The following is a 9,422-nucleotide window of genomic DNA, read 5'->3' as shown; positions in this document are numbered from 1 at the left end:
CAGTCCCTAACCCATTTGGCACCAGAGACCAGTGCCCCTCTGAGAATCTAATGCCTGATGATCTGAGGTGGAGCTGAGGCAGTTATGCCAGCTCTGGGGAGCAGCTGCAAATACAGATGAAGCCTCATCTGCTTGCTGCCCACCACTCACCTCCTGCTGTGCAGCCTGGTTCCTAACAAGCCATGAGCAGGTAGGTACTGGTCAGCAGCCTGGGGATTGGGAACCCCTGCTCTAGAAAACAGGACATGCTGGCCTTATAGGGAGATCCTAATGTCCTAGCCAATCATGCCCCGTGTCTATTTGCCTCTTTCCAATGTCCTGTAAAACTCACTCTTGCCCCAAATCTCTCAGGAGGAGGGCTCCACTGCTCGTTAGGCACTCTACACCCCAAATCTTGGAGTTTTTTTCCTTTGAATAAAGGACATCAAACTTGTTACTAAACTGTGTTCTTTTTGGCATTTAACAGCACAAACTCCAATTTTACAGAAGAGCCAAAGAGAGGTTATGTGTCTTTCCCTGTGCAAGTATGATGGAGTCCAGCAATTTGCAATTGTCTGTGACCATGGCAATCAGTCCATCAGGCTGGGAATCAGAGGGTGCCATATAAGTATGAGAGCACTAGGAAGCTCTGGACCAGTTTTCTTTGTCAAACTTTCAAAGACCTTGAATTTGTAAACCCAACAGTTTTAAAGCGTTGCTTCTTGTCAGTCTTTATTAGCAACACTTTCAAACATAATCAAAGTAGAAAATAGAGCAATGAACTCCATTTATCTATCATTTAGTAAGGAATTATATTTTTAAAAATTCAAATCTTATTGGGTCACATGAAGAAGTCCATGAAAAATGACGGAAAGAGACAAAATGCATATTCATAGCTATGAATAAATTTTGTAGCATTGAATAATTTATGGTACCACTCTGGGACTTGGTTTCCTCGTTAAATGAGACATAAAACCTGGATGGGATTTCTGGGGACTTTCCAGGTCTTATATCCTATACTTTGATTCTAAAGTTCAGTTATTCACTCAAGTTAGACTCAACAAGCCACCATTATCTCTTACTTTAATCTCCCTTCCTCCATTCCTGCTTCTCTACATTCCATTCTTCATCTAGTTGCCTTAAAAAGTCAACTTTTAAAAATACAAATCATATCATCTGATCATATCATATCTCTGCTAAAATCCCCTCGGTGCCTTCACATTTCTTTTACAGCAATGTTCAAACTGCTTAAGGCCTATGAGGAGCTACCTGAGCTAACGTAGGTGTGGGTTGCTATGTCTTCTTTCACCAACTATACCACACTGGACACTTCCAGTCTCAGGCTCTACCTATGTGTTGCTCTAACTACCTGGAGTGTTCTTCTGGGCCTCGGCACCTACCCGCTTCCCAACACAGATGCACTCTGCTTGAGTAACTTGTTCTCATTCTTCAGGAATCCGCTTAAATATCACATCTTCCAGGAAGCCTTCACCTGAACTAGATAAAGTCCTACTGATCTTGTATGTGCTCTTGGCTCTAAACACCATGTTAATTAATTAGTTATTTGTATATTTACTTAACGATTTATTTCCCTCACCAGACTATAAATTCTATAATATCAGTTTTTACTATTTTGGTCATCATTATAATTCTAGCACCTAGCACAATGTCTGGCACAGAATAGGCATTCGAATAAGTACTTGTGGCCAAATAACTAGTTCACTGCTAGGCCTTAGGGATAACAAGAAGCTCACAGTTTATTGGGGAAGACAGGCTGAGAAGTGATAGAAAAATGACAACGCATTTCTAGAAATGCTAGGATGAGAGAACAGATGCCATGGCAGCCAATGAATCCATTAAAGCGGCACCTAACCCCTTTAGGCCTACTGGAAGAGACAGTGACTTTGTGGAGGAAATCCACTCAAGAAGCCTTAGATAGAGAATTGTATATGTGGGAAGGGGTACAGTAAGGGAGAACTGTCTCAGCGATATTTAGGAATGTTCAGATGCTGACATTCCCATTTGATATTCCCACAGGCCATCTTGGTCTGTGGTCAGGTGCCATCCATGTTTTCCCACTAACAGAATGGGTTGTGAGCAGAGCAACTATTGGTCGGTGGTAAGCTGTACTGGGTTAGTAAAAGGGTAGGAGCTGGGTAAGCCCTTTTTTTCAAAGAGGGGAGTGGGAATTATAATTAAGATGGTAGACTTTTCCTTCATTTAAACTGCAAAATGGCAGCATAACTTTTTTAAAAAAATTATAGCTGACATTCAATACTAACTTTTTTTAAAGAATAATAACTGATAATTTGTCAGCAATTATAAGGTCATTTTGAACTGAAAGTCCAAATAAAACTGGTCATTCACATCTAGAGAGTTTAGTTCTATCATTGGCTATCATCATGATAGTCTTACAATTTATTTCTATTTTATTAGTTTCTATAAATATAAATTTAAATACTAAATTATCATATACTTTATCAATATTAGACCCTAGAGTCTAATATTCTAAGGTCCTAGAAGGATCTTTCTAATGAAAAATGAGGTTGTAGAAAATAGCAAATATTTCAGAAGTGTACAATCTAAAAACAAAACTTTATATTAATCAAATGAAATACCTTTATCATTTTCACTGGGTTGGGTCTCTAAGAAAGATTGTAGCAAAATTTGCTCAAACATAAAACTCACCAAATCCTGTTATACATAAAAAGATTAAATTTAATTTCTTACAGGAAATCTCCCCCAAATAGTGTTCTCGGTGGATAGAAGGGCAGAAAAAGTCAGTATTGAAGAAATAAAGAGGATATTTCATGAACTTGTTTATTTGGTGCATTTGTAGTATGCAGTTTTAAGGATACAATGAAAACTTTTTTTTCCATTTATAGGAGGGATGTCTTTAAAAGGAGTTAAGAGTTTAGTAGAATAGATAAACTAAAGAACATCTGTTTGTATATGCAGATAACTTCACAGTGACCTTAAAGATTCCTCTGAGACCTGGTTTAATCTGGCAAGGAATTTTTTTTTCACCCATTAAACACTGTAGGTAAAAATCTGCCTGAAAAAAAAATCAGACACATTTTCTTTCCAGGTTGACATATTTTGCTGAAATTTCTTTAGTGCTTGGTTTCTTTATGTGTTTTAGGAATTTAGATTTTCATCACTGTACAAGGAGAAACAATGGAGGGTTTAAAGTGGAATGACCAGGTCTGATTATGTTTGCAAAAGGTCACTTGGGCTATTGCGGGAAAATGGATTTTAGGGAAGAGTAACAGCCTAAGTGAGGTTTTGTAAATAATGCACAAAGGTCAAGTCTTGGCTTGTCTCAAAACCCTCTGACTCAAGACTAAGGTTCGTCAGTGCTCAATCCCTTCCCCATCTTCCCTCCAGCACTGTCCCTTCCCTCTCCGCCCTCCCCAGACATTGGGAATTCCTGAGAACAGGGGTTTTGTTGTTTCTTTCATTGCTATAAGGGCCACTGCTTAACAGAGCTTCCCCTAATAGTGCTGATAATATTGGTTATTGAGTGAATGTTCTTGTTTGGCTTTAGGGAATAAATTTTAAAATTCTTGACTTGATATCCAAAGCCTATCTGGGGCAGTACAGACTCATTTTATCTTTTCGCCTAGGGCTCCGCTGTAGGCACACTGAAATTGTTTTTAATTTTCTCACAGTCTTCGAATTCCCTGTGACCTCTGCCTAGAAGGATCTTGACTTTCTCTTTTCTTGGCCCACTTCTTTTCAAACTTCAAGTTTTAGCTTTTGTCTGATTTCTTCAGGAAAGCCTTTCCTTGCAAGCTTTATAGAGTCCAATAACAAACGCCCAGTTTTTCAACTTCTTTGGGTTTATCACAAAGAATTTTTATTTTATTTACAGCGAAAGCATTTACATTTTTTTCTAGACTTTATGGTTTAGAACAGTTTTAGATTTACAGAAAAATCGAGCAGATAGTACAGAGTTCCCATATACTTCCCCTCAAACATATAATTTCCTCTATTATAAACATCGTACATTAAAATGGCACATTTGTTTTAGTTAATAAACCTATATGAGTTTATTGCTTTAAATGCATTATTATGAACTAAAGCCCATAGTTAATAAGTCCATTCCAATTTCTTTAGTTTTCTATTGTCCTTTTTCTGTTCCAGGATCCTATCCAGGATGCCATATTACATTTGATTGTCATGTCTCCTGAGGCTATGACAGTTTCTCAGACATTCCTTATTTTCGATGGGCTTGACAGCTTTGAGGAGTATTGGCCCGGTATGTTGTCAGATGTTATTTTAAGTAAACTTTTTATGATTTTATAATAGTAATTTAATTCTCTTTGTGCAATTAGCACTGGTCTTTCCCAATATACTATAATCTCCATAAAGTTTAGGGACATGACTGACTTACCCACAGCTGTATCTCCAGTGATGAACACATAGCAGACTCTCAATATAAACTGCTGAATGAATAAATGATTTGCTTATGAAACAACAACTCCTCCAGCAGGTATCAATGAAAATTCTCACTCTTAGGAATTGTTGTTGGGGCTAAGGATGGCCGTTTTAGTATATCAGTACAAATTCTATCCCCTCTTCTACTTGAATTTCGGATTCTTTCTTTCCATTAACTTTTCCACATCATTTACTTTACAGTATGTCTCTTTTTTCTCAACTTCTTTAACATTCATTTTGTTACCCGTATATGGTTTTGTTACTCACTAATGTTTACTGAGCATTGTAGAACATATCCAAAGGGCTATAAGAAAGAAAACCTCATTTTGAGAGGCTTACAACCTACTTGAAGAGACCGGACATGTATATAGAAATAAATAACACTAAAGAAAATATTGGATAAACTGGCAAATGAATGATATAAACCTGAAGTATTTACTAGGTCTCTGGAAACGTAAAACTCAATGAGACTAAGAGAATAGGCTTTGAGGAAATCTAGAAACAAGGCTCAACCTTCTGAGTTCTAAGAGTACTTGTTCTGCTAATGGATATTCAGTTGTCCATTCTAGAGCCTGAAAATTGCTATAGCACCCCTTCCAAATAAAAGATATTATGTGTCAATGAAGTATTGTAGAAGGAATATGAACTTTGGAGTAAAAAATCCCAGCTCTGTCCATTATAAACTGTGTGCTCAAGAAAAAAGTGTATAAAGATTCTGATCTTTGTTAAGAAAAATAATCCAAAATGTAGAAATAAGGCAAAAAGAAGGTCGTGTATCTTTTCAATATTGTAATTGAGTTCTGTTTTAACAGGCCCGCCCAAGGATGATTTAATTCTCTAAGGAAAAAACTACTATTGCTATGCTATTTACTATTGATTAGGCCCAGACTCTTTGAAGTTAGATATTAACTTGTAGATTTTTGTCTGATAGGCAAATAATTCCTTTCAAGCAGAATAGATACCTCCAAATTGTTAGTCTTGTTGCCGTGTAGGACATTAACTAGTTTTATCTCTCAACTAGCAAATTTATTTCAGTATATCTTTCTAATCAGACTTTATAAATCTCTGTTCTTCAAATGGTCTTTGAACCAGTTGTACCATCTTCCAGTTCCCTCACTGATTAAGTTCAACAGGTCTTATAAACACACACACACACACACACACACACGCGACGCGCGCCACACACACCCCACCCCTGTCTGGGAGTCATATTTTAACTCTGGGCAAGTTACTAATAAATGTCATTTTCCTTTCCTCTTAGTCAGTGTCATATGGAAAAAGACCTTTTCATTGGCAAGAGATTTAGCCAGTTTCCACACCTTGTGGGGCTTATTTTTTCTGCTTATACCTTACAATCAAGTTTAGTTATGAATATGTGAGGTTTAAGATGTCCATGAAACGTGCCAGTGGAGATGTCAAAGAAGTTCTAAGCTTACAGTTCTGGGAAGAGGCATGGACTGACAATATAAGTTTGCAAGTCATTAGCATCATCATCAAAAGGATATTTAAAGTCAGGATAAATTGGGAGGGGTGAAGGAGTGGGGAAAAGAATGAGAGAAGAAATAAAGACAGACAATTTGATAGAATATCAAACTGGAACTCTAATATTTAGAGATCCATGGAGGATGAAGGGCTAGCAAAGGAGAGGGAACAGAGATATTAAAGGAAAAAAAACGGTATAGTGTCATAGAAACCAGAGGGCTGATCTGGGTTCACTTGTGCTAAGAGGCAAGGTCAGATAAGGACTGGAAAGCATATACTAGATATGGCAACATAGAAGATAGTAGTGACAGAATAGACCACTTTGTGTGGAGTTTTGAAGACAGACGCTTAGCTGGATTCAAATGGGTCGAAGAGTAAATGGAAGATGATGACGTGGAGGCAAACTTAGGTAGAAAACATACCACAGATGTACCTGGGACTTCTGGAAGAGATTTAGACTCTACAAGCATTTATTATATTTCTAGAAGGATCCTGATGATACCAGTGAGAAATCCAACAAAATTGGATGCCTACTACGCACCATATGTGCTATGTTATAGAATTACTGAGAGTACTTGAAGAGGCTTCCACTCAAGTGAAATGTGGGTTCTAGAGCTGACTGACTTGGCTCAAATCCCACAGCCTTTACATTAACTAGCTCAATGAACTTGAGCAATTACTACAACTCCGAGACTCAGTTTCTTCATCTGTAAAATGGGGAGAAATAGTAGCTCCTAATTCATAAGGCTGTTACAGAGATAAAAAGTGTTTAGAATATGCCTGGCACATAGCAAGTGCTCACTAAATGTTACTTTTATTCTTATTTTTTTTTCCAAGGAGCTGGTTTAAATAAGAAAATTGTTAAAGAGACTTATAAATATAAGGTGAAGTGTCATGATTGAAGCATGCATATGGGTATGGGAGCCCTGAGGAGTTGGGCCCTAGTAAAGGCCCAGGAAAAATCCCCATTGAGGTGACTCTTGATCTGTCTGGACTACATGATTTTTTCTTATGATGACCTATGAGGATATACTACATATTACAAAAAAATCAATGTTTACAAAGCATCAGAGAACAGATGTTGCAGTTTGTTAAGGAAAACAGAAAGCTTCCTTAACGAATTTTGTGTTATATTCTGCAAAACTGTAAAGAATTTAGAGTTTGTAGCTTTGGAATCATATATATCTTGAACAGAAACTGTATCTCTTATCCTCTGCTCGATGGAATCTCTCTTTCTTTTAAAAAAAATTATCATTTTGTTTGATTTTTTATTTTTCAATTACAGTTGACATCCAGTATTATATTAGTTTTAGGTGTACAGCATAGTGGTTAGACATTTATATAACTTACGAAATGATTCCCCCAATAAGCCTAGTACCCACCTGGTATTGTATATAGTATTTAAATATAATGGACTATATTCCTTATGCTGTACTTTACATCCCTGTGACTATTTTGTAATTGATATTTGTAATTCTTAATCCCTTCGTCTTTTCCACGCAGGCTCCCAAACCCTCTCCCACCTGGCGACCATCAGTTTGCTCTCTGTATCTATAAGTTTGTTTCTGTTTTGTTTGCTTGTTTAGTTTTTAGATTCCCCATATAAGTGAGATCATATGGTATTTGTCTTTCTCTGTCTGAATTATTTCATTTAACGTAATACCCTCTAGGTCCATTCATGCTGTTGCAGATGGTAAGATTTCATTCTTTTTATTCTATTTTATTTATTTACTTATTTGTATTATGGTGGCATTGGTTAACAAAATCCAGTAAGTTTAAGGCACACTATTCATTCATTCATTCATTCATTCATTCATTCATTTATTTGGCAAGGCAACCCTTAGTTGACCTCACAGGTTGCAAGGACCTTGTCAGCTTACGATCCCTTATTTTTTTTATTTTTTATGCCTACAGCACCTGGTCTTTTTAGGTGGTCTCCCATCCGAGTATTAACCAGGCCCAACCCTGCTTAGCTTCCGAGATCAGATGGAATCGGGCTTGTTCAGGGTTACATGGCCATAGACAAGGTGTATCACATTGCATAAATTTCATTCTTTTTAATGGCCAAGTAATATTCCATCGTGTATATGTACCACCTCTTCTTTGTCCAATCATCTATTGATGGACACTTGGTCTCCTTTATTTTCTTATCTGTTCAGCCACCTTATGTATTTTGATTAGAACATTTAATTCATTTACATTAAAAATAATTATTGATAAGTATGTAGTATAGCCATTTTATTATTCATGTTTTTTATTTCATCCTCCTCTTCCTCCTCCTCATAATACTGGTTAGGTGGAGATGAACTCCTTTCTGTTTTTCTTGCCTGGAATTGTTGGAATTTCTTGATGTTAAGTTGCACTTAATTGCCATGAAGAGGGGAGAGAGCTAGAGAGATAAAGACTTGCCTAGGGGTTCCTTGTTCTGTTATCTGACTACTTTCCCCAGTGGTGGGTTATGTATTGTTAATATCCACTCTGGGACCAAAGTTTACTGCTTATTTAGCAAGAAAGGAGTGATAGTAAACCAAGTCCCTCCTTCTTTAAAACACATCAGTGTTCTTCCATGGTAAAGCCCTCAACAAATCTTGTTTTAAAATAGTTTCTATTCATATGCTTTTTATTCTCTTTTAAAAAATTATTTTCATTCTTAAATGTCCTCTGTGGACATTTATGCAAAGTATTCCTTCATGGTTAATTTAGTCCCTGCTTTTGAATTCTGGTCCCACTGAGTTTTCAGAATTCTGTGACCTAAGGTCTTGTGCCACAGAATGTAGTCCTTGGACCAGCAACATTGTCAATCATCTGAGAGCTTGTGAAAAAATGCAGAATCTGAGGCCCAACCCAAACCTACTGAATCAGAAAAGCATTTTGATAAGCTGTCCATAAACATAAAATTTAAGAAGCATTGTTATAAAAAAGATAAAAGGAACTTAGGGAAACTTCAAAGATACAAGAGGTTTTTGCACCAAAATAGGACAAATTAAAACTAAATCTACCATGGAAATGGTTTCCAAAATCAGATTTACAAGTTCAAAATAAAATTTGTGACATTTGTGACATTAGTATACACATTCAAGTGACTTGCTACAGAGTTTCAGCTCCTTTTTAAGTATTCAACTTCTTTTCAGACAGCTGGAATTTCATATTGATAAGTATGACTTAGGTAGTGACAACGGAAAGAACATGTTCTTTATTTTAGACTCAGCTCTGGGACAAAGTCATTTCCAAGAACAAGGGTCAAATAGAAGAACTGAACTGGCTTCTCTTGCTATATCTTTTTTTTCCCCTCCCAGAGTCAATTGTAGCCACTTTAAAAACTCTTTTTCTAGTTCTAAAGAACTCATCTTATGTTATTTGTAGACATCCTAGCATTCTCTATGACAATATGTTCTATTCCACAAAAAGAATTTGATAATTTTTTTGTTATTATGAGAAACTACCTTTGCTTTCTGTGAAATTCTTGGCCTCACAGAATTTAATTAATTAAATTGAAAAAATGATTAAAAAATATTTTTTCG

At 36.5% G+C, this 9,422-nt stretch overlaps 1 pseudogene; it reads right to left on the bottom strand.

Annotated features, from left to right (window-relative positions):
- Nucleotides 1-7,806: 7,806 nt before the first annotated feature.
- Nucleotides 7,807-7,925, bottom strand: LOC120588471 (uncharacterized; annotated as a pseudogene).
- Between the last annotated feature and the right edge of the window lie 1,497 nt (nt 7,926-9,422).

The sequence above is a fragment of the Pteropus medius genome, unplaced genomic scaffold, assembly GCF_902729225.1.
Source record: "Pteropus medius unplaced genomic scaffold, Ma_sr-lr_union100, whole genome shotgun sequence".
In the NCBI taxonomy this organism is placed as follows: Eukaryota; Metazoa; Chordata; class Mammalia; order Chiroptera; family Pteropodidae; genus Pteropus; species Pteropus medius.
Note: the sequence above shows the minus strand (reverse complement) of the source record. Positions and strands in the feature narration are given on the sequence as shown.